This window comes from Bombus vancouverensis, chromosome 10 (assembly GCF_051014615.1).
Source record: "Bombus vancouverensis nearcticus chromosome 10, iyBomVanc1_principal, whole genome shotgun sequence".
Lineage (NCBI taxonomy): Eukaryota > Metazoa > Arthropoda > Insecta > Hymenoptera > Apidae > Bombus > Bombus vancouverensis.
The window spans coordinates 1,526,686-1,550,612 of record NC_134920.1 but is presented as its reverse complement, the minus strand read 5'-3'; the positions used below and the strand labels follow the sequence as shown (position 1 = coordinate 1,550,612).

General features: G+C 37.7%; 1 protein-coding gene and 1 long non-coding RNA gene across 4 annotated transcripts in view; one reads left to right on the top strand and one right to left on the bottom strand.

Moving 5' to 3' along the window:
- Nucleotides 1-4,021, bottom strand: part of LOC117159170 (uncharacterized) — a 329,345-nt gene extending 325,324 nt beyond the window's left edge. Inside the window, exons 1-2 of one of the 3 annotated variants that reach the window (XM_033338758.2) lie at nucleotides 3,531-4,021; nucleotides 2,555-2,924 (exon numbers count right to left, since the gene is read on the bottom strand). The gene's annotated coding sequence lies outside the window, so the exon portion shown is untranslated. Of the gene's footprint in view, nucleotides 1-2,554 lie in introns of all 3 variants that reach the window. The other 2 variants (XM_033338757.2, XM_076622000.1) reach the window with 2 other exon arrangements.
- The window catches only part of LOC143303224 (uncharacterized), a 52,197-nt gene extending 34,738 nt beyond the window's left edge, over nucleotides 1-17,459 (top strand). The window contains exon 3 of the long non-coding RNA XR_013059310.1: nucleotides 17,431-17,459. This is a non-coding gene — a long non-coding RNA (uncharacterized LOC143303224). The remainder of the gene's footprint in view (nucleotides 1-17,430) is intronic.
- Nucleotides 17,460-23,927: the final 6,468 nt, after the last annotated feature.

Below are 23,927 nucleotides of genomic sequence, written 5' to 3'. Positions count from 1 at the left end.
TTAATATTTAATTACATTCGTTAAAATTGTATTTCAATTGTACTCGAAAAGAATGGTCAACGAACGAGCACATTTTTGCTCGGACAAAAATCGAATAACAATGCTTCGCGACGCTTCGTATTCGACAGCCTCGAAAGTTAATCGATGTCGATTAAAGAGCACGCGGACTTCGTTAAAATACAATTAAAAAGAAAGTATCGTCGGCGGTTTTAATAGTTTAACTGCGTCTAACGCTCGTGTCCCGCGCGTCGTTAAAACTTGCTCGATTGCACGAAACAAGAAGAGAAAAAGGATACCATCCGCGACATGGTTCGCCCTGCGATTCTCTCTACATACAGTAGTTACGTATTAAAAGTTCCCTTTATATTTAATTACATAGTCTGGAATTCCGGTTCGCGTATCGCGGAACCCTTCAATTTCATCTCATTTCTATGCAAGCTTTCCAAACATCCATACGAGTCCGAACCTATTCATCGGAACACTCGCGCCATATCTTTTTGCACGTTTTATGCTTTAACGAAAATTTCCCGTTACACCGAATTTTACGATATTCGATTATTCGTTTCATCAGCACTTTCTATTGTTCCGACTAACCACGATACATTCAATAGAACGTGTTTCTAAATCCATTATACATAGATGGCTACAATTAAAGTAGTGTATGAATGATTTACTGCATAATTAAACATTATTGATCAAATTTAACAATTTATAACTTACAAACTGTTAATGTCAATAATAACAACAGTTAACAGCTTTGGTAATAAAAAACGAAGTTGTACAAGCAATCACAAATTATGTGATTAATCTAACATAAAATTGTAAAATAGAAGTTTTTAATCTATAACTCGAAACTTACCGATAATTAATTTAATTTACCGATACTACCGATTGGTAAACTATTATGCAAAATAGACAAAATAGACCAATTATCATTAACTTGAAACAAAACAGAATCTTCTAATATCTACGTTAATGAATAATAAATAATAAGATAGAGAGAATAATATTTGGAAGCAAACTCTTCATATTCCTGTTCCTGCCATAATTGAAGAAACTTGAGGTATCCTACTTTCACGTTAATATGCTGAATTTTAATGAAATTCAATAAGGAACGAGCACGATAGAATTGACAAACGCGTAGCAACTCCGAAAGGTCAATTTCCTGGTGGAGTACGCCGCAATTGGAACGCATCGATGGCATTGCACTTGTCGGTAATAATTCTTTGATAAAGGAGCGATGCAAGACGTAAACAACGACGAAGAAAAGAGGCTGAGACGGTTGCGACGACTTTCCGAAGTTTCGCTTTCTCAGCAGAACATTCTTTCGCCGATAAGATAACATTTCCGCGCGAAGAATTTTAAATAGATCGTCGAACGGGTATCGACGTTTTCTTCGTCCCGTCGAGCTCCGTATTGTTCCACGAGATTAAAATTACCGGTTAACTGTCAAACGCAAGACAACTGTTAAAACAAAACGAGTAGGCAATCTACTAACAAATTAATCGTCCAACAGATTTGTGTGATCGTTACGCTTTGTTCTATCAACGTGTTTATGCGATTGATATAACACGATAAAACCAAACTCGTATCGTAACAGACCAACTCTTGTTACTCTTGGTATTTATCATTCGTAATACGTCTTTCAAAAAAACTCATTTGTGATTTAAATGAATTTTATTTAAAGCGTAATAAGATTAAAAAGTTAAATTCACAGGAGGATAATGGGATTTCGCTCTGTTACCATTTTAATGTACGTTTTGTGTTTTTTCTTAACAGCTTAGTTATACATGTACCTATTGAGAAAGCGAGGAACAATAATAACACGGATGAGCACAAGGGCATCGTTGATCAGAGTCGAGGAAAAAGAAAAGATCGATGTTCTCCGGAACATTGTCCAGCCAAAAACTCGAGGAAAATCTGTTTGCAAACAGCCTCTGAACAGAACTCACGAGAGAAAAGTCATCGCCGTGGAATTTATAACAGTCGCCAAATATCCGAGACCTGTGATAACTGCCAAGATTCGCACTGAAGCCAATTTACCTATATCTAACTAACAACCGATTCCGTAATTATTATCCAAGACACTGTATCGTACCTTGTACAGAGTTAACGACGATTTCGAACGTCGCTGTTTTCGAGACATCGCGTCGCGTCAGTTTCGAATCGACCGAGCATCGATGCAGAATGAACGTAACCAAGACGTGTCGATTCTAACTTCAGGCGCGTCGATGTTTTTTAAAGGTTCGTAGAGAATATCGCAGTGAAACACGAACGCGTTCGCGATTTCGTCGATGACGCAATTCCCCGAAGGTTCTTTCTATCCGGTTACGTTCTTTGAAATTCTTTTACGTCTATCAATCTTCGAAATTTTCGCACAAAAGTGAATTGTAATAAAGTAAATAAAGGGTCGAGAATAATGGGGGAAGGTAACGAGGTAACAAAATGGTCGTTGATCGAAGGACAGATAGCACTCGCGACATTGACAACAGACTGAGACTCGTATCGATCGTAATCACGAAAGTAACGTTTAAGTCAATATTTTAGTACTTACATAAATTGTGAGCCGCAATGTTGCGCTCCGTCGGCAGATCGCAGAGTAGTGTATAATATATCCAATAATCCACAATAGCGTAGTACTGCACTGATAAAACTTTCACTTTTTTTCTTTTCTTTTTCTTTGCTTGCCGAATATAATCGGCTTTTTCTTTGAAATCACTGATTTAAATCACACTTAGAACAGTCGCACCACTCGGAGGTTTGAACAAACACACCTCTCACGAAACACCACAAAACAATACGAAATTGAATCAATGAAGAGTATTCGATGCAGAAGGTGCTAGTTGAATAGCACCGTTTTCCGATGTCTGTGTGTACATATGTAGCCGGGCTGGTTTACGTATCCGTACGAAGAAAACACCTTACTGTAAAAGCACGAACGTTTAGTTTCGATCACACTGTTAAGATAGTTGTTGAATGGGAACTGGCTTGTTCACGGAACAGGCGCGCGCTTTGCTCCGTGAACTTGGTCGAATCCAATGCGATATCGACACGTATCGAACCGACTCGATAGCTGTAATACAATCGAAAGAAACTGCTGCGTCGAAAGCGCGAAAATCGGAGTGAATTACACGGCGATCACGATCGGAGTATGTACCTCGGACGAAAGACGGGAAAGCAATGCGGCACGAAATCCACACACAGAGCCACTGGTAACGAGACGAAAATGACCGATCGGCCGATCCGATGGAACACGAGCACACACGAGAACGCAGCGTACTACCGATGATCGAAGATTCTCGCTTGCAACCGACAAACGAGAAGGACAGAAACCGAAGACGGATTACATATAGAGCGCACGCGCGCGTTCTAACGCGCTTTCGTTACGTAAAAGAAGTGCGCGTTGGTTAAACGTCACCACATCGGGATGGTACACACTCCGCGGGTTCGCGTAAAAGGTGTAGAGAGAGAAGTGGTCGGAGAACCGGGTATATTTTACCGCGGTGACGCGAAAGGCACCGTGTGCTAACCTACTTCTCCTTCCGTTGACTGAAACTCTTCGCACCAACAACGTTGACGACGACAACGGCAATGGGAACGACTCAACACGACGGGAACCCACACGAGCGACACGGTACACGCGGCGACTCGTTGTCTCTCCTCTTCTCCGCACGCGCGGTCCCTCGCTTCTTCGACTTTGCTGTTTGTGTCACCACGACACCGCGAAACCAGAAAACAAACAACTGCCGTCGAGGACGCGTCTTGTTTGCAGGAAAGCTCGACTCTTTTTCACTGGGCGGAACTCGTTGTCGTTGCGGGGGAAAAGGGGGACATAGAGGGAGAACGAGGAACACACATACACAGTGGCGCGCGCGCGCGCGTGCCCACGGGAGGGAATGAGAGAAAAAGAGAAGGAGAAAGAGAGAAAGAGAGAGACAGCGCGGCAGAACGACACAATCCGACTACGACGGAGGTCCGACTCGAACTGAGCGCCGAGCGGCTGATCGAGGCCGACGTCGGCCGACTCGACCGAACCGAGGCGCTCGCCGATAGCGCGCTCTGCTCCGCTCTTTCCCTCCCTCCTACATGAACACTAACCCTCCCTCCCCGACCATCACCCCCCGTCATAGCTTCGCAGCCGCCACCCTCTTGCCTCTTGCTCTTCCCTCTCTCAAACTCACGGCCCACCTTCCTCCTCGCGCTCTCCTCTCTATAGTCCTCGAGCTTCGACTCGCGTTCCCGCTCTTTCCCCTCTCTCAAACAACCTCGACGTCGTGCCTCATCGTTCCCTCCAACCGCGTCTCACCAAAGTTTCCGACACACCGGTAACTTATCGGAATTTACTCGTTACTCCGAATTCGTGAGCGACCGCGTGCGCCGCGATAATACCGCGCGCGAGAATACCGATAGACGCCAATAGCATGCTCCGATTGATTTTAAGAAATCACTTGTTTTTTACATCGTCTACTCTCTCTCGGATAATAGGTAATTAAACATCAGTTTCGATTCTCTAGACGTAATCGATCGTGCTGCATTACGATTAATCAGTTCTCGACCGAATGAAAATCTTGTTGTTGCATGTGTATTGTTTATTCGTTGAAATAGGATAAAAGGATCTTTCGCTCCTTTGGTGCTCCAATATCGTTTTGAAGTGCCAGTTTGGACGAGTAATATCCTTTTGGAACTAGAACATAGCCAGCTTAGCTTCTTTTGTTCCAAAATCATAAATGTGCAGATTTTCACTTTTTTCAGTAAAGAATCGATCAGAATGTATTTTGCTTCTGTTCTTACAAAATTAAAACAATGAACGTGACACAACAAACGTGATTGCCAATTGTGTTTTAAGCTTCGTTCGCCAGTTCGAAAATTATCTGATCACTTTTTGGTTCAATTCTGAGTTTCTATAATCCATCGAATCCCATGAGTTGCAATGTTGACAGTGACACGCACGACATTATATAGTGCTTACCATCTAAAACTACGTATTATCGACCAATATGAGATACAACGTCGATAATTGACTGGCATATAGTTGTTAGTTAAGAAATTACTACAAGAAGTTTAGTGAATAGTTAACGGAATGTTTAACGCTTACCAAGAAAATTTTTCAGCGAATGCGTAAAGACATTTACCCAGGAATACTAATCGCGCACCGATTACACGCTCATGTCACTTGTTTACCTCGGAACGATACGATAAATGATACAAGACCGAGATAGGTTAACTACACGGCTTTATTATGAGACATATGTAACAGCGAAGAGAAGAAAAGTGACTAGAGATGCCGACAAAAGGTTAGCATGTGTCGGCATTGTTGTGGGACACGCTTATTACTGTATTAATATAACATAAATTAACCATCCGAGAAGTAATTGCAGAAATACATAGGCACAAAAACATGGCGCCATTGCTTACACGCTAGTATGCTCCAAATTGTTGTAATTACTTAGAATCTATCTAAAAAAATGAAGGAGAAAGTGCAGCAGCCTGTAATAGTCGATGTTTTTATTTTTAACGATTTCTAGTTATAAACGAATCTTTCACTAATATCATTATCAGTTTACATTTCAATTTTTCCCTTGCAAATGACAAATGATAATGGTGCAAAACATAAACAACATGATTTTCGAAATATGTTACAAATAATCCGCATTCGAACGTGTAAATCTTCGTATGTGAAATATCATGAACATTATGAAATATAAAAATTGTCTAATGGAGAAACATTGGAATGTTTCCAAAAAAAGAGATCATTACTTTACTGTGAATTCTAGTTACCTCTGGAAACTATCCAGAGGATGTATAACGTTAACTTCCTGTGTTATATCGTCAAAAATCTCTCTTTTTAGAAAGAACCAACAAAATTAGCATCATTTTATCTCTTCATTCAGTGTACCTACAACCTGTTCGAATATACACAATAACGGGCAATTCAAAATGTTAGCGCATTCATATCTTATTGTTGCAATAAAAAAAGATCTTTACACGAAGCTACAGTTAGCAAATAAAATGTGAAATCCCTTGAATTACATCGAATTAAAATCTACATACGATCTTCTCGTTTCCCGGCTACACTCGCGCGTGATAATTATGTCGAAATCATTAAATTACATTTTACGCACGCGTGTAACATTTTTTCCTGCTATCCACGAAATCCGAAGCACGACAATCTGTACGTACACGAAACCTTACTTACGATTTAACTAGAGGCATTGAGTAACCTTTGTACATGTCTAGTCGCGACTTACGCCAATGTCCAACAAGTTGTCGACATCGAGCTCGGTAAACAGAGCCGCCAATAGAGACTGCACGACATTAATCACTCGGATCGTTTGTCGTCAGTGTCGCGTCATCTTCGATCCCATAGGAAGACGTTAGCGTCGATTTTGAGGAACGCCTGCCTAAGGACGCGTGAATGATTTGGCACTTCTCCAAAATGCAAATTTCACGCGAAGATTATCGGCGGAAGCGTGGACACGCGTTCGTATCCCTTGTAGCATCGCTTAAAGATGAATCATTTAGTTAAAGAGAAACACTTAAGAGTGCGTCTTCGTTCTGCAGCCGCGAGTAAAGCGGGAAAGCGACGCAAACACCAAGCGTTTGATTAAGCGATAAATAATGAGATGAATAAAATAAATTAAAAAAAAAGAGAGCAGCGTCATGAGAAGCAGTCATTTGGTGTAACTTGTCATCCAAACGGTTACATCTTTGTTTTTATTATAACAAGCTACATCTTTATCGTATCACGCTCGGTTAATCGATAGTAGAATTGTTGAAACATTACGTGCGATCTATCGGAGCGTTGAACTTGGCGAAGTTGCAAAGTTATCGACAACTCTGAACAGGCCGGCGATCAACCGAAGCCAATTACGGTGTTCGGCGATGTAGCAACGTAAATAACTGACGTACGTGGAATAAGGCGCAAAAGCGAAAGAAAAGACGGAGAAAGAGCGAACAGAGAATACGAAATCTAGGTCACGACCCAAATCATTCTCCTCCGGCCTCAGTTTGAATCTTTCGCAATGCATGAAAGTGCCCAAAGCGTTTCGAAAGCCCCCGCTCCACCGAATACACGTTGTTTCGCCGTGAACTTTTCTCGTTTTCTCCAATTGAATCTCGAGCAAGACTCGAATAAAACCACCGTGTACTAGACATGCATTAGATATATTCCTTGTTGGAGCTTAACCGTAGATATTTCATGTACCGCACGGAATGTTCTTCATATTCTCGCAACACCACGTAACGCTTCTTACGTTCGCAATTTCGCTGTCTACTGCTACTTTCTAACTACTTTATTCTATCAACACATTGTAGATCTACTATCTTATGCAAAAACTAACACGTGCCCGCGATCTATCGTTAGTTGCGAGGGTTTCTTCAATAATAAATAAAAAGCTGATCTTATGAATTATAACGTCTTAACGTCATATGTTACCTACGAGCGTAATTGTGATAACACTTGTAATTGCAAATGTTTATGCAAATCGAAATTTATATGAATACGATTTAAAAAACACAACATAAATGCAAATTTGTTACGTCATGTAAATATTATAACGATTACTTTATTTTGGATATTTCGTACATTCTTGTGTATTATGAGAATTCGATACATTTCTGCACATTTAAATTCCTCATAGATAATTGTATAACGATTCATAGTCTATGTAATGTATATAAACGCGTAAACTAATACTCCGAAATCCCACGGTAGCAGTTAAACGTTAATAATGACTATCCAATACCATAGGCAATGTTGCAACGACAATTTACAAAATTTTATACTTTAAACTGTTGTGTTGTTCGTGCTTGTCAATATTTAATATGTAACGCTGTATTCTAGTCGAAGAATTTATATTATAAAATTACAAGAAGAATTAAATATATAGTTATAAGACTACAAAAATTCATCGAAGCAAATGATTAGCCGAGTTCCTATCGTGTTACAGCTTTGATCAGGAATATTCCTGAACGGGACGTATCGAAGCGGAAACACGTGTCCCCGGGTGTTTTTCGAACGAGGCCAGAGGAAATTTCTGCCGACAGCCTTGAAAGTGCACTTGATTCGTGAGCGCGTGCCTCGTAAACGCACAAGGCAACACGCGAGAAAGCTCTGAGTGCTGATGGCGCGTGTTCAGAGACGTTTCGTCAGTCGTTCGACTCGGTCGGTGCGCTCTTTCGATTTCTCGACGTCAGCCACGTCCATACGCAAACGCATATACGTAGCCAGCAACGATCCACGCGGCCACGCGTGCACACGCTAGCCCGTGTATTAGACGATTGCAACGTTGCCTGGCGTGCAACGGGTGCACCGGCGTACCGTGCGCGTTGTTGCCAAGCCATCGAATCAACCGGCATTCCCATAGAACCACGCGAGTGCGCGCTCTCAGCCTTCGAACTTCGCGACTATGCGGACCACCGGGCGAAACTCTCAACGATTCGCGTTTCGAATTTTCTCCTCTTGGTTATGTATAATACATTGCTCGGTTCTTTTTATCCGTCATACGTCCACAATTTAATCAGATTACATTCCATTCGACTTCAGATTACACTGTAGATAGATTCTCGGAAGCACCATCGTGTTGTAGAAATAGTATCGAGCGCGATACGATGATACGTTAAGTTTTTGAGCAGTGTTAACGCACAAGCACGCGATTTAATTACACGGTAATTGCATCAAAATATAATGTAGAGATGAAAGTTACGTTTAGTGATCGATAATAATCGAGAGAGCAACGACGAAAGGAATTGTACGCGCAAATGGATATATTGTATAATATAGTATAGTGATGATGCGTGAGAATAATGGCTGAATGCCAGTACGAGTCCACCGCCGAGGACCACGATTGTGCCAGTCGACCGTGCTAAATATACGTATAACTGTAATAACTTTCTAACGGTGTATTCCGATTTGTTTCTTTCGCTCGGCTATTCTTCTCCACGCCGCATTTTGTACTCCATTTCGTGGTGAAATTAGTTTGAATTCGCACGAACACGTCCTACAGCACCGAAAGACCATCCGCGTAATAGGTTGTAAATGACGTCAAGATTAAGTGGAAGATATTCGTACTGAGAGCAATAAAAAGACTGCTTTCGTCAAATAATCACCAGACGATCTTAATACGATAAATTCAGCAGAATTGTTTCATGACTTATAACATTGGTGGATTGCAGATAGAAATACTGTCTACGAGTATAAATTATAAAAATTTTCGGAATACCTTATCGCTTCGTTTCTTTCAAAGGAAGTTTTATAGGTAATAAAAAGACGTCGTGGGTCTCGAAACAACTTCAAGGACCAAGCAAGGGTAGGTCAGTACGTTGGGTAAGAGGAAACGCATGCACTCTCCCATCTTTCTGAACACGTCATACGATCTTAATTACATAGTCAAGCTTGCAAACAGCATAGATATACGTTTACTTTGAACCTGAGAACAATATAAATAATCAGTTTTATTGTACTTTGTATATTACGATCCATATTTGCATACAATTTGTACTCACGTGCTTGTAGAAAGTATGGAATTATTGGATTTAAATTTCTTAAATAATATACATTCTTATTTTATTTAATGAAAAGTATACAGAAGTATCGTCGTTATAAAATGTGAAAATATGTCGCGACATATCTGACAAGTTGATGACCAAATCCTAGAATAGTCAAGCGAACTCTTCCTGATAACTTATCGCGACTCATGTACGTATAAGTGTTTGTTTACTTTTTAAACGAATGGCACGGCATTGAAGAAATTATCGCCAGTTATTTCGGGTCGTGCTAACCTTTGGGTGACCTCGATTTATGCATCAACAACTATCAAAGTAGTTGCAAAACTTCTGTTTTTACAAAAATATATGTAAATATAGCATAAAACATAAAATAAATAACATAAAGACGTTAAAACAACTATTTACGTAACATTAATTATAAACTTTACTATATACAATGCAAACCCAGTAAAGTCAAATATAGAGAAAAGACGAAGAAAAGGTATTATGATGTACATCAATATTTTATAAATATTTCAAATTTGTGAAACTGAATAAAAAGAACGCCAGATCTGTAGAACTAGATAAAGAATCCCGAATCGATAAACTTTAAATTTGTAGGAAAGGCAACCTGGGAGCACAGCATGCTCGTAAAAGTACCTAGATCCCAGATCTGTGAGACCCGGTAAAAATATCTTGAATATCCTTCTAATGTCCTTGTACAATTTTTTTATCATAAGAATTGTCTTCTCTTGTCCTGTATTTATTAATTCCTTTTTTGGTGCTATTGTGTTACCATTTTTATTGCTGGAGTTCCATTTTTAATATTGCTTTTTTATTATTACGACTTCTTTATAACATTCACGCTTTCGATAGCTTTGCATTCATTTTTTTTTTTATTACTACGACTCGGTCTTATGATATCCTTGCGCCGTGTATTCTCCTATTAAAATAATTTTTTCAGTATTCATGCACTGCTATTTATTAATGAGATCCTTTTTTTCTTGGAAAGCTGGATACTCTCGTTCTAAACCGTCTTTATTTCCATAGTAGTATCGTTTCCTTGAATATGTAAATTTTCTCAAGTCCTAACTTCAACAGAGACGTACCACAGGTATTGCAGAAGAGAAAATCCTTGTAATAATAAATTACTCTCCATCACGGATTGTGGATGGGCAATGTCTATTAGATAGAAACGAACGTGGAATCCCACAGTAGTCAGGTCGTCTAAGAGGAACGATTTTAGAGAAAGTGACCAACAATGACTATAAGGGTAGAATATCGCCTATGCCAAGTAATAGATCATAGACTTAATTTAATGTATATGTATAGGACACGAGCTTCGACACTAGATCATTCTGTGATGTAGAAATTAAGAATGTAGAAATAAATTTGAACATCCGTGAAAAATATCCTGATAATCACCCATCATCATTTTCTGTGAATCCTCAGAAGTGATACTTAATCTGAAATAGCACGTGAATTCAATTATCCTTTAATAAGGTATACAACCCATTTACTGTACTTGTATCCTTATCGATATCAGATGCTGAGCCCCGCGCATTAACGGTGTGGATTAATTTATGCAGATGTTCCATCACCTGATCTGCTTAATGTTTTGAAGATAATTAACAAATTACCAGTTATATACTTTATAGTAATTAAAAAATCTATCAAGAGTCAAAAGTCTGGTAAAATAAAGGTTTGAAATTCCAATTAGAATCAGAATATTTGGATGTTCTTTTTTATAATGATAAAATATTGCAAGTAACTCCATATATTATTGCATCAAGCAGTATCGCCCCTTATTTGATCCACTAGGGTTTTGCTATAACGTAGAAACTACTAGACTCAAGACGAATATTTGCTGAGATTTTATACTATGCATAATAAATCACAAGAAGTGTTGTCGAGTGATGAAAATCCAAGTGTAGTATTTCAAGAGGAAGGTGTTGCACCACAAGAACACGGAAACTGAAACTGAAACTAGTGGGGGAGAGAAAGAGATTGTAGCACGGCGTCAACTGCGACTCGAGCGAGTCTTAGTCAAGGCAGGTCAAGTCACGTCTAAACCTGACACTCTGATCGCGATTGCAATCCGGGGAGGAGGTCAGATTGAGTCGTGGAGGCCGTATACGTGGCCTTGAACCACGTACACGGCCGTGACTTTATAGAAATAGAAAATATGGATTGCACCGGTATTTCTGACTGTTTTCTGGCACACTCGCCTTCCCATGCGCCACATCTCTATTTTCCACGCGCTCTCGCTTCAACGATACCTGTTTTGATGAAAGAACCACTAATGTAAGCTGAATACCAAAGGTGTCAAACGCAAGGTCTAGCGTACATATGAACATTTAAATACGTATGTATAGAAGTTTATTGAATACAAAAGATGAAATCGGATCAGTAAAATAAAGAGAACTTGGAAATGATAGTAATTTTAATTGGATTTCATTCTTCGAATTTTGAACGCTATTTCAAATTTCGAACGGAGTTTTACGTGATTCGCGTAAAAATAAAAGTGCAAATGCGCTTTACTCTCTACAGCTAAGCCGAATGAAAAATGCTCAAGATCCCAAACATGTAAATATGTCTGAATATCCAAAGTTGAAAGGAATCAAGACTGCGAAATGTTTTCTTCCATTATTATCATTCGGTAAACTCGTTGCTACCATTGTGAAGAGCTTCCTGATAAAAGAAAATGTTTCTTGCACGAGTCGTGTTTCTATTATGTGCCAATAGCTGTTACGTGTATATCTTGTGTATATCTTACGTGTATATACATCACGTGTACGTACAATGTACACACGTTATTGTATGTTCGTCTCGTAACCAAGGCAGAAAGACGGAAAGCTAGTCGCTTCGATGACTGACAAGTTTGCAACTAGTCATAGTACCTAGTATAAATAAGAGTATGTATTTATATTAATGAATTCTCGAATCATTTCGTCAGTAAGATAAAAATTAAAAAGTTCGATTACTAGGTTAATATGTTTATCTCTTTAAAGCAAAATGATGTTGTAAATCTAAACTGAATGATTTGTCAGCATGCTCAAACCGATGATCATCATTAACATTTAACACGACGCGTAAATGAGCTCTGTTATTTATGTAAAGTGCTTAGAAGAATCTCGTGTTCACGAGCTACCGAAGGAAAAAGGTATACGAGAGGGTGAAGAAAAAAGACGACGTCGAGAAAAGTAAAAGAACCAATGGGAAAGAGAAGGAGAGCCAGTGGGCACGAGACAGAAACGGGTTATAGATATCCAGGTCAAACGGCCGCCAACGTGAGCGAGTATTTCTTTCACGTTTACTTATCAATTGTCTGATAGTCTATGCACAATGAATCTAAACTCGTATGAACAGTTACGTACCGTGAATAACGATTTTTAAATTTCTCACGAAACATTGTAACGCTACAGCAATCGATCGGAGAAAAGAGGAATGGTCGATCGAAAGCAAGAAGGCAAAAACAGAAGTGTAAAGGTGGTTTACCATTGTGTGCGCGTATGTGCATACGTTGTAGTTAGGTATGTGTATATAGAATAATGGCGATAGACGAGTAACGAACAATCACGTAAACTCGATAGGAAACAAATATATCGTTTTACTGCTTTATAGATTTTCGAACAGCACCGATGCGGTGTATCGGTGTTTATTATTTGCCCTCGTAATTTTACGAGTGATTCCTTCGTTCCACCGTCGTTACAACTCTCTAGTTTATCGTAATCATTTCACCCGTTCATAACAGACATATTTATGCTGCAATTAACTCTCGTTAGCGGAAAGCCCATCAAGTACATGACTATGCCGGTATATCAGCCACACTACACCGCGGGCTGATTTCGTTATACCGTTGCAACGTGCTGCCGCAATCCTCTGCGCGGAATTAACAATGCAACCCTTCCACGGTTGCCGCCTCAATGACCTACACTTAAGCGCCTTATTATTATTATTACCTAAGAGTAATTATCCAATAAAGCGTGCTGATAGATTTTTATAAAATCGTTTCGCGTTGGAAAGTTACGCTTTGCGCCCGTGTAACAGCCGAGAAACTTGGCTACGAGTTTTCAACATTGTTGTCCATTAACGATCCCTCCGTAAACAATAATTGCAAGCAGTTTCTCGTTACCACTTTCGTCTTTCCTTGGAAAAGAAAAAAAAAATAAGTCGCTAGTTAAGTAATTACAGGAAGTTGTAGCGCGTAAGAACCTTAACAGAAGCGACAGGATACGAACAACAATCATTCGTTTGAAAGGACTCAAACTCTCGGAAAAATAAACAGACCGTCATATCCTTGCGTTCACGGCTCTTTATGGCTTTCCGAGACGCTCAGCAGAGTACTTAACCTAGAACTACTTTTGTAGTTGTCGAATCAAAGGACCTTTAGAACGTTCCCGTGAAAATTAATCAACGACTTTCATCGCGCTGGTTATCTTTACCTTATCGTGAGCAAGTTACGTTAACTATCATATCATTAAGAGCGTCATCTTTCCCGAGGAATCTGAGATATCAACTCTTCGTTAATCAACGTTGCGATAAATTATCCGTCCCTTCATGGGAAATGCGCGATTTTATTATGCCGTTAGCAGAAATATTTTCACGCGTGATTTCAAATTAATCCTATTCTGACACGACACCTGACAGATCCGACAATTTCTCACTAACCAGCTCACCGATAACCGAACATAACGACCAACATCCAGTTTGATTAACGAAGATGATTTTACGCGCGAAAATGTGCAAAGTTGAAAAGTAAGAGTCATATGGGAGAAAATAAAAAAGACAAGGGAATAAAAGTAGAGAAAAGAAAGAACAAGCGTGTGCTTAGCATTGACTAACCCCATTTGGTAGCGAAGCGAGAGAAATCCATTCCAAGGCGCGGAACATTACCCAAACCATCGGCCAGGGCCCTGAAACCCAGCCATGGTTGCCATGGTGACCGCGTCCATCCCCCTCTTCGTACTTGCCTCGTACAACCCTCCGTAGCCCATTTTCCACCCCTTGCTCTGCCGACGCCCACACTACCGCCATCAGCAGCACCACCACCACCACTACCAGCACTGCCACCCGCCACCAATGTCCATCCCCTACCTTCGTGTTTGCTTTCCCTTCCTTCTTCTACGATCTTTTTCATTTTTCATCCTTCCATGTCCTTGCGATATCATTCGACAACGTTCGTTCTATATCAATTTACGGTATCGATTACCGTACTATCGATTATTTGTTCTACCTTGTGATTTACAACGATCTCGTAAGTGTTGCAAGTTACAGGTATGTTTACAAGCTTCCTGTAACTCTGTGATTTAACTGTTTTCTATCGATTGTTGCCCGTCAGCTTGTACAAATTTTTGTTTGAAATGGTTCCTGCAATATGTTTCGTTACTTTTGGATGAAATTACAAGTGTACGATATTTTACGTTCTGTTATTTAAAAACGAAAAACGAAACACGTCCCAGTGCGATCACGCAATTCCCCTCTACCTCCTAGATTAGAATTTTCAGGAGATCTCCTTGTTAGACTCCGCAAACTTTGCATCCGCCGCAAGTAAGACCGAACTAACCAGGCCAGTTAATAAGAAGTTAACTAGAGGAAACAAAAAGAGGGAGAAGGATGTGAGCAAGAAAGTTTACACGGAACTTTCGACGCATAATTACGGACACAACGGCAACGAACGAAATTTAATTCCAGAATTGGGAAGCGAATTTGTAATTGGAGCGCTGATTACCCTGGCCACTTTCTTCCAGCTACAGTTCCAGGCGATCACATTCTTGCATGTATCTACAATTGTCTGACAATCCTTTCCAATCTACCTTTCTCTTTCAACGATTCAAAGAAGAGCAAATTCAATACATTACAATTTTCGATCATTGTGTGTTCCTTTTTTTTCATTTTTCTAGATGAACTTATCATTGTCCACACCGAACCAAAAAATCCCATATACTGTAGCAGCTTACTTTCAACGTGCAAAGATCCGAATAAAAAGAAGGGAAAAAGATACGTAAGAACAACCCCGTTTCATTATCAGTACAATTCCGCAGAACAGAGAAACGCGTTTTTTCGCCGAGAATTAAGCGTGAAACACTAGCTGCCGCTCGGGCTACTTTCTTCGCTGTAATTTCAAGGTTGTCTGCCGTGTAATAGCATAGATAAAGCTCTTTCTTTTGTCTGGCGGTATGTCGAGGTCCGCAAGCGTGAACGTAGCAGACGTAGTCCGTTTAGTCGGAGACGTCGTCGAATTAGTTTTCAGGTAGACTGGGACAAGATTCTAACGGTACCACGGCTCGATCGCGGGGCAGGATAGGATGGAATGGCATGGAGTTACAAGGCGGCGCGGGCGGTTCAGTGACCGACCGACCGACCGATCGACTACTCGCTATACTACGTCGTCGTCGGGAGAAAGAGCAAAGCGAAAAAGGAAAACGAGAAATGCAGAAGGGTTCCCTGGGTACTTTGTTTTAAAAGTGGTACTCGTCTCGCTACTTGCGGTCTCGTAACTCGATTCTTAAGCGGATATCATTTGCACCGGGACGATGACGCGTCGATGACAAAGAAGAGGAACGCCACAACTATCATTAACGTCGATAAACTCCATCGCATCGACCAGTAACCCCTCATGACACGTGACAAGCTTTCACGGTTCTTTATTCGAAACACCGTTTCTTTTCCGATGGTAAAGAAAAACCAAGATTATTCGTTCTCTTCAGAGGTACTGATGTATGTATGCTATGCGTTTGGTTCTTTTTTTATTAGATGACACATATTATCGTGAATAAATATTCTCAAATGTATGAGATCATTTCATTCGAATAACTAATCTTAACGCCCAGTGGTCATACGTATTATATGTACTGAGATAGAAACATAAATACACATATGTTTAGGTACGCGGTATAGATCAGCAATTCTAGTATTAAAAAATATTTACATAGACATGTATGAAGGCAGGAACACAATCTATACCGTTGATCGTTTGAATATCGTTCATCCGAATAATCACATACACACATCGAAATATAATCTAACAGAACTGATTGACATCAATGGAAGTATCGCAACAATGATAGAATACATTCCAATTACGCGAATGGGTGCAGAGAACGCATCGTTCGCGTGGAAGTCTAAAAACCTCAGAAGATTTTCTAATGGAGCTGTAGGCTATCGAGATTGCGACGAGCGATTGCATACGGTTCCGTTGTCTCACCGCAACTGTTCATGCAATTTTCGAAAGCACGCAAAAGTTTTATCCGACGATACAAACGTTGGCGCCATCTCTCCCCCTCCCCCCCTCTCTCTCTCTTACATCAGCCGATTCACCTACGCGTGCACACCGAACTAATACTGGCCCCTTGCTCAGCTGAATAAATTACACAATTTCCCATCTTGTTTCCACTTCTCCTATCGCCTGTCTGTTCTTCGCCCCTTTCCCCACTTCTCCCAGTGTTTCCTCCTTCTGGGGTATTGTATTTCGCTCTCTGGAGGAATCCACCAGACAAATAGAAACGATAGACGTACCCAGTTCACTTGCGCCATCATCCAAACGAACTTTCTTCGCTATCGTCCAAACACGCGTAACACCAAACATGCAAATACGATCTGGTCAAAGAGGAACGTCGTTTTGAGCGACTCTATAACTTTGAGTTATATAGTTAACATCCTGAGTATTTCTGTTAGTGTTAAAGATTCGACAAACCTTTCTTAGTTAAAATGTCCTATGCAGCACTTTTCCATAGATACATATATTGCGATATTTATAGTTATTTTTGTCTTGTCATCGCGTTTTACCAAAATAACGGAGATAGGTTAGGTTATTTTACTTCCGAGCTCTTACGTTCTAGCGAAATGATCGACGATAAAGTTACAGTGGCAAATGTATTTTTTAAGTATGTATTTTTTAAGGTCGATTATCGTCTTTTACGAACATGGTTTCTTTTATTTTAGCGGTTAATCCAACCCTCCTTCGTTACTCAACTGGTTCCTCTCTGAAAAGGAAACATGTCTCATCGCAGGCACAGTACATACACGCTATCTTAACACACCTACTTAAAGAGCGCAAAGGAAGGTCAGTCTATTTATAGAGCACAACCTGGGATCATCGGGCTCTCGACCATCGAGAGTTCTATCGTTGTCTTACATAATGGAATATTGCGCCGATTTGTTAAGGACGCGATTATTGCCTGTCTAAGACTATCCGACGAATCCTTGCAGATGTCTATACTATAACTACTTTCAAATAAACGAACAACTATTCTTAGAATCAGGCTTTTAATCCTGCCTCTTGTTTCGAAGGAGGAGGTAAAAGAATCATCAAAACCTATCGTTAAAAGTTCTAGACAACCGGAAATAAAATTTATGTTACATAAGAGATGCATTAATTATTTCTTAAGAATTCAATGATTTTGTGTAACTTTTTAACTCGTCGTCTTACAGTATCAAGTTATATTTGTGACACGAATAAAGGTAAGTTACATTAGTAATATTACAATTTATGGAATTGATCAGCATAGGTTGCGAAGTACGCAAAATTAGAAATAAAAAATTTATATTACAAAAAGAAGTGATGTTAGATAAACAACGTAGAGAGAGAAAGTAGAATTTACAGTGAAATTGGCGTAAAAAGGCGTCGCTTGCATTCGTACTTGCATTCGCGACTTTATCGTGAACGCGAGAAAGAAAACAGCTATGAGAAGCTGTCAGTAGAGGGAACGAGAAGCTGGTGGATAGAGTGTAAATCGAAAGAAGTGGGGGGATAGCGAGAATGCTGCAAGCACGCTAGTAACTTCGGTCGGTCGTGAAAGTGCCGTAAGTCACGTTTTAACGAGCGCCCGATTTATACCGTCGCCGTTCCACTGACCTCGCAACGTCGACACTGTCGCACGCGCCGATACCGAACACACGCTTTCCAGTACGAAAATCTGCGAAATCGACGCGTACGCCATGCGAAAATAAACGTCGTCGATCATTTTGAATCGATATCAAAGTGCGTCGCTGCCGTTTGTTATTTCGCGACCGTTGTGAATGGTGCTTGTTTTATTCATTTTCATTTACTGTTCCCATCGTTCGACGCTACATATATACAGTGTGAAGCAAACGTAAAAAATTTTTTATTTCGTGATCTATAAGTAAAATAATTGAACCACAGAACATATATTGTTTGAGAAATGTTTTGTAGATATATTATAATATGCGTCATATGAAATATTTTTCATTAACATTGTAATGAAACATAACTAGCATAATTACCTATGTTGATAAAGCTTGAACCAAATCTGAAAATTAGAAAGTTATTTTAAAATTAGAAAATCTGAAAAATATAAAAGTTACAAAATATTTGATGCAAGTATAGGTATATATATTCAGTGGGGGACCATCTTTCGTGACACTGTATGTGTAGCTACTAATTTCTCTTTCTGTATTATATGCACGTGACACGAAGTGCGTTTTAACTGAAAATTAATTTGTCTATTAACCTATCTTTAAGATGGATCGTCGTTTTTCTTATGGTTATGCCTCATCCATATTCCGGAGAACCTCAAGCATACTTTGTTTCCACCATCAGTAAACGCACGTGTTCGCGTAGATATGCAAATCGATATTATCCGCGTCGCTATGTAGCATCTAATTGTCTGTCATAAGCATATAATCATGTTCCTCATGCAGGTTTCTATGCATGTTTTAACCTGCTCATGTACGTGTAATGAACGTATGTTCGTTCGTGAGTGTTAGACATATCTGTTATGGCTACGTTTACTAATCACACGTTATATTGGTATCTCTGAATAATGATATTTTTGGATGTACGAGCAGTCACTTGCCCCGGTGATCTGTACTATACGTTTCTATACATAATCGAAATGTGTAACCGATCCTTTTGTGGCTAATATAATATATGTATTAGGTTGGTGCATACGAAATGTCGTACACAATTTTAAACACGCACAGTGCCATTGAGACATCATATTGTCATCATCATATAATTGTGTTTCATCAACGATTAGTTTATTTTATTATTCAAGATTTATAAGAACTATGCTTTCTAAAATTAAAAGATTTGAATGATGCAACAGTATCTTTATTTGCAGTTTCGTTTATAATAATTTATACGTTAGAAAATTGCTTAAATGAAATAACGGAAGCCGTTGATTTTTATGATATCTTTACTATACTTAAATCCGTACGAGAAAACTACATTAACATTTTGTTTATTCGTAATAAGATTTTGATATCATTGTCGTCTTCCTAACATTTAATACACGTAACTTATAGCAATTCTTTTTTTTTCTTAATGTAGTTAATAATCGAAGATAAGACAAATGTTACAAATAATATCGACCCGTCAAATTTAAATTTTGGAGAGACGATATTTCATGTGCATCTACTTAATATATATATATATATATATATATATATATATATATATATATATTATAATATATAATATATATATTTATTATATATATATATGTATATACACGTTGAAAGGAACGGTAAATTTTATTCAAACAATGAAACGAAATAAAATAAGGAAGATGCAGTATATAATAATTATATTTTTGTTAGCGTGAATATATCATTCAATTATTTTGAATTACCAATGTATTTTGCAGTAGTAATAGGAAACGAACGTTTTCGAACAGATTAATATAATCTAGTCTAAATTCGCACGTGCCACAGCTAGTGGCAAGGCTTTGTACCATAGATATAATGTACGATCCGTATCTATACCTGTGTAACCGTGTTTGCGCGTATCTACATAAATCCACATGTGTTACTCCAGACGTTGAATCGCATTTCACGTGTACGAGGTGACAGCCTTCGCAGCAATAACAAGGTAACAAATTTTTAATGAACGTGTTCTACGCATTATTCGCAAGTACGTGCATTACTTTCGTGTGAACGTCAGTAAAGTGACGTGTGAATAACATAAATAACATTTGGATGAGCGATAAATCAAAGCTATCGTACTAAACAAATGAAACTTCCATTATCTTTTTTCCGTTAATTAATAATTTCGGATATTTTAAGAGACTTCCTTTTTTGTTGGAAAAAGAATATATATATATATATATATATATATATATATATATATATATGTACGTACACTCAAATATCACAGATAATATTACACGCAATTCATTTCTGTGTCAAAAGATTGTATTAGAAACGGCGATGTAAGAAACGTTTCCGATAAAAAAATAATAAAATGCTGTTGCTAAATCACATATATCTATGTATACATGAAAATGATATATTACTATTTTTTAGCGATTTTAACAATACATTATATGACGTTAAAAGTGCAGTAAAAGAGAGCAGTGAAACAAGAAATAGTAATTTTAATTTTCAAGTGTACTAATAACTAGGTTACTGGAGCAAGAAAGTTGGAGTACGATGAGAAATAAAAAGAAAGTTCTATATAAGGACACGCTAATATAGTGCTTTAAAAATATTCTTATCATAATTTTTATCTCAGAGCATCGCACAAATTTAGATGTCTAAATAATTTGCTGTTTTTCTTTTTCGTATTTACTGCAACTATTTATAAAATGTAACTGACTCAAATTCAAATGGTTACTTTCTAAAAATGTCGATTACGCGCTGTCCGAAATTTTTATATGTTCATTCAACAAATATCGAATATAAATTTATTTTAAACAATTGATAATGTATATTATACTTTATATCAAATTTTTACATCGCAGTGCCATCTGTTAACGCGTACATTGACTTAGAAAATCGAATATTACCGTGTAATCAGCATCATTGACTAATACAGTCAGAATGCTCTTTTCAATAGATGGCGCGTTCACTGTTTTATCGACGAATCGAAAGAAAGAGATACACGCAACGAGGAATAGAATTCCTAACCATGATGCATATCACGATACCACGATCATATAAAGATACTAGACCTGACATCTTACGGGACTTCGTGTTACATGTTCCAAAATATCCACCCTCCTTTTACGCAAAAATACATATGTATGTAGTACGTACATGCTAACTTTAAACAAATTCCTTTTTTGATGTGTGTTTGCTGATTCCTTCAAAACCTTGAATACTTTCGATATACTGTCTTGAAATACATTGCATGCTTTTATCGCGCCGATTTTGTATGGATTTCTGAAATCAACTTGAATTTAAATTAATTTAAACAAAATTAAAAACTCTTTTATTGGCTCTGCCTATCGGAAACCTGAAGTCTTTCCTATAAGTCTTGATACAAAAATTTAGAGATCTATTTATCCCGAACAATAATACAAACAAACTATAAATCTTTTATTCTATCTTTTCTTCTTCGCAGTACTAATTTACTAAATTCAGATATAAAATCAAAAATTCTCAATATAAATCGTGAAGAGTGCTTCATGCAATATTTACAAAAGTAATTATATACAGAATGAACTATTAAAAATAAAGAAAGTAAAAAAGAATTAGAAAACTGTCGAAAGCAAAGGTAGGATATTTTAGCTAGGTATAAATATTAATCTACACACTCATATTTCAATATTCATAGCACTAATAATGAGACATCCAGTGCAACGATATAGGAAACTGCTCGTGTTACCTGCACAAGATAATCCAGGAACATGGTTCCACAGGTCAGTGGAAGAAAATTGAGCATGATACAGGCGCAACACTACTTCAGAAAACGCGATTATTCATCAACGTAACTTTACCTAGAAAACTAATTAAAACAATCGCGATGGAAGTCCGCAACACTAATTGTTAAAACAAATGTAATAAAAATTGCTATCTACCTAGGAACAAAAAGCTACTTCCAATATTATGATATTACAAATTGCAATACTGTAAAATTAATGAAAAAGCTAACTTTAGATGTTAATAAACAAGATGAAATCTAATATACATGTATTATTCTTTAAGAAATTCTATTAATTCATAGATTGCTAAAGACAGTAGCGCACAAGTAGCGAAGACAACAGAACAGTAAGAAAGCACCACGTAATTAAAATCAGGTATTTCATAAGAAGATATATTTTAATGCCACACTTTCCAACAGTACAATCACATTCCGCGCCAAAATTTCACCTAACTCCTGATTGGCTAGAGCGGAACAACTGATTTATCATTGCCAGGCGCAAAATTGACATATTGTGTGCCAAGAAATTTGTTTTGATCAACAACCTATACATGGTATGTTTATATGTTATCAACATGTTATAATTAAGTGTACATAATTAAGTGGATATAATGTTCTTCTTTTATTAAATGATATAATACAAGTAATTAAAATAATATTTTACAGTAATTTTATATTAGAAACTAAAGCACGTTTGAGCGAATGTATGAGATTTATACCTTCAGCTTCACTTACAGGAAACATACATTTTATTTCACGAGTGTAACGAATATAATAATCTTAAGGAAAATAAAAAAAAGCAGCTGCATTTTAAAAATGCTTACTAAAAAATTTTAACTGTAATTTGTTGTGAAATAAATTGTATTTAATATTTTCGTGAATTTATTTCATCTTAACAACCTCTCCCATTTTTCTACGAAAAGGCCACCACTGACACTGGGTCAATATTCTCAAACTTCAAAAATTTTTATCTGATCCTCTGTTCGGCCATCTTCGAACGATGCACGCGAACCATTATGTGTCTGCAAAATAAAATATATGTAAAGACCTTGCAAATTTGAAAATTGAACAGACGCGGACAGTTAAATATGACTAATACAAGTATTCGCACAAAATTCAAGTTGTGAATACTTTAAACTTCATCAATTCAAAGTTATCGGCTTTGAGATTAAAACTATCATTTTCATACCAAAAAATACTACCCCATTGTTATTATAATATTTTATTGTGACATTTTTATTATGACAAACCAAAAATATAATCGATAAGGTGCGTTTATCGATTATTACGTCACTCAGCCACAATATTCATTTTCAAATCTTCAACACAAGTTTCAAAACTTTTCACATAAACTATCCAATTCTTTCTAATAAATTATATGTTTGTAATAATAAAAAATAAATGAGAAGGTAAATGATTTTATTTCTCAAAATAAGTTATTTATAATTTGTAATTTCATAGTCAATGATTCGATGTCCTGTAAAATGCTACATCCATTTTTAAGATTTTTGACAATTAAGTTGAATATAATTCTTATATTTGCCGTAGCAAATCACTGAGGGCGTAAGATATACTAATCTCTGATCTCTTTCAATGTCGGTATTTCAGAACGTGACACACGAAGTGCCATATAATTGTCAAGTCTATCCTGTATTTAGTCAATGATTGTAGTATAAGTTGGATGTTTTAATTGGTTTAACATTATATTTATTTATATCTTTTATTTGTATTAATTAGTACAAAAATATAAGAAATGTATTCTGTACGTAACTATGTAAAAACTTATATGTAGCTACTTGCTACATATAACAAACAACTCTACAATATAATGGAA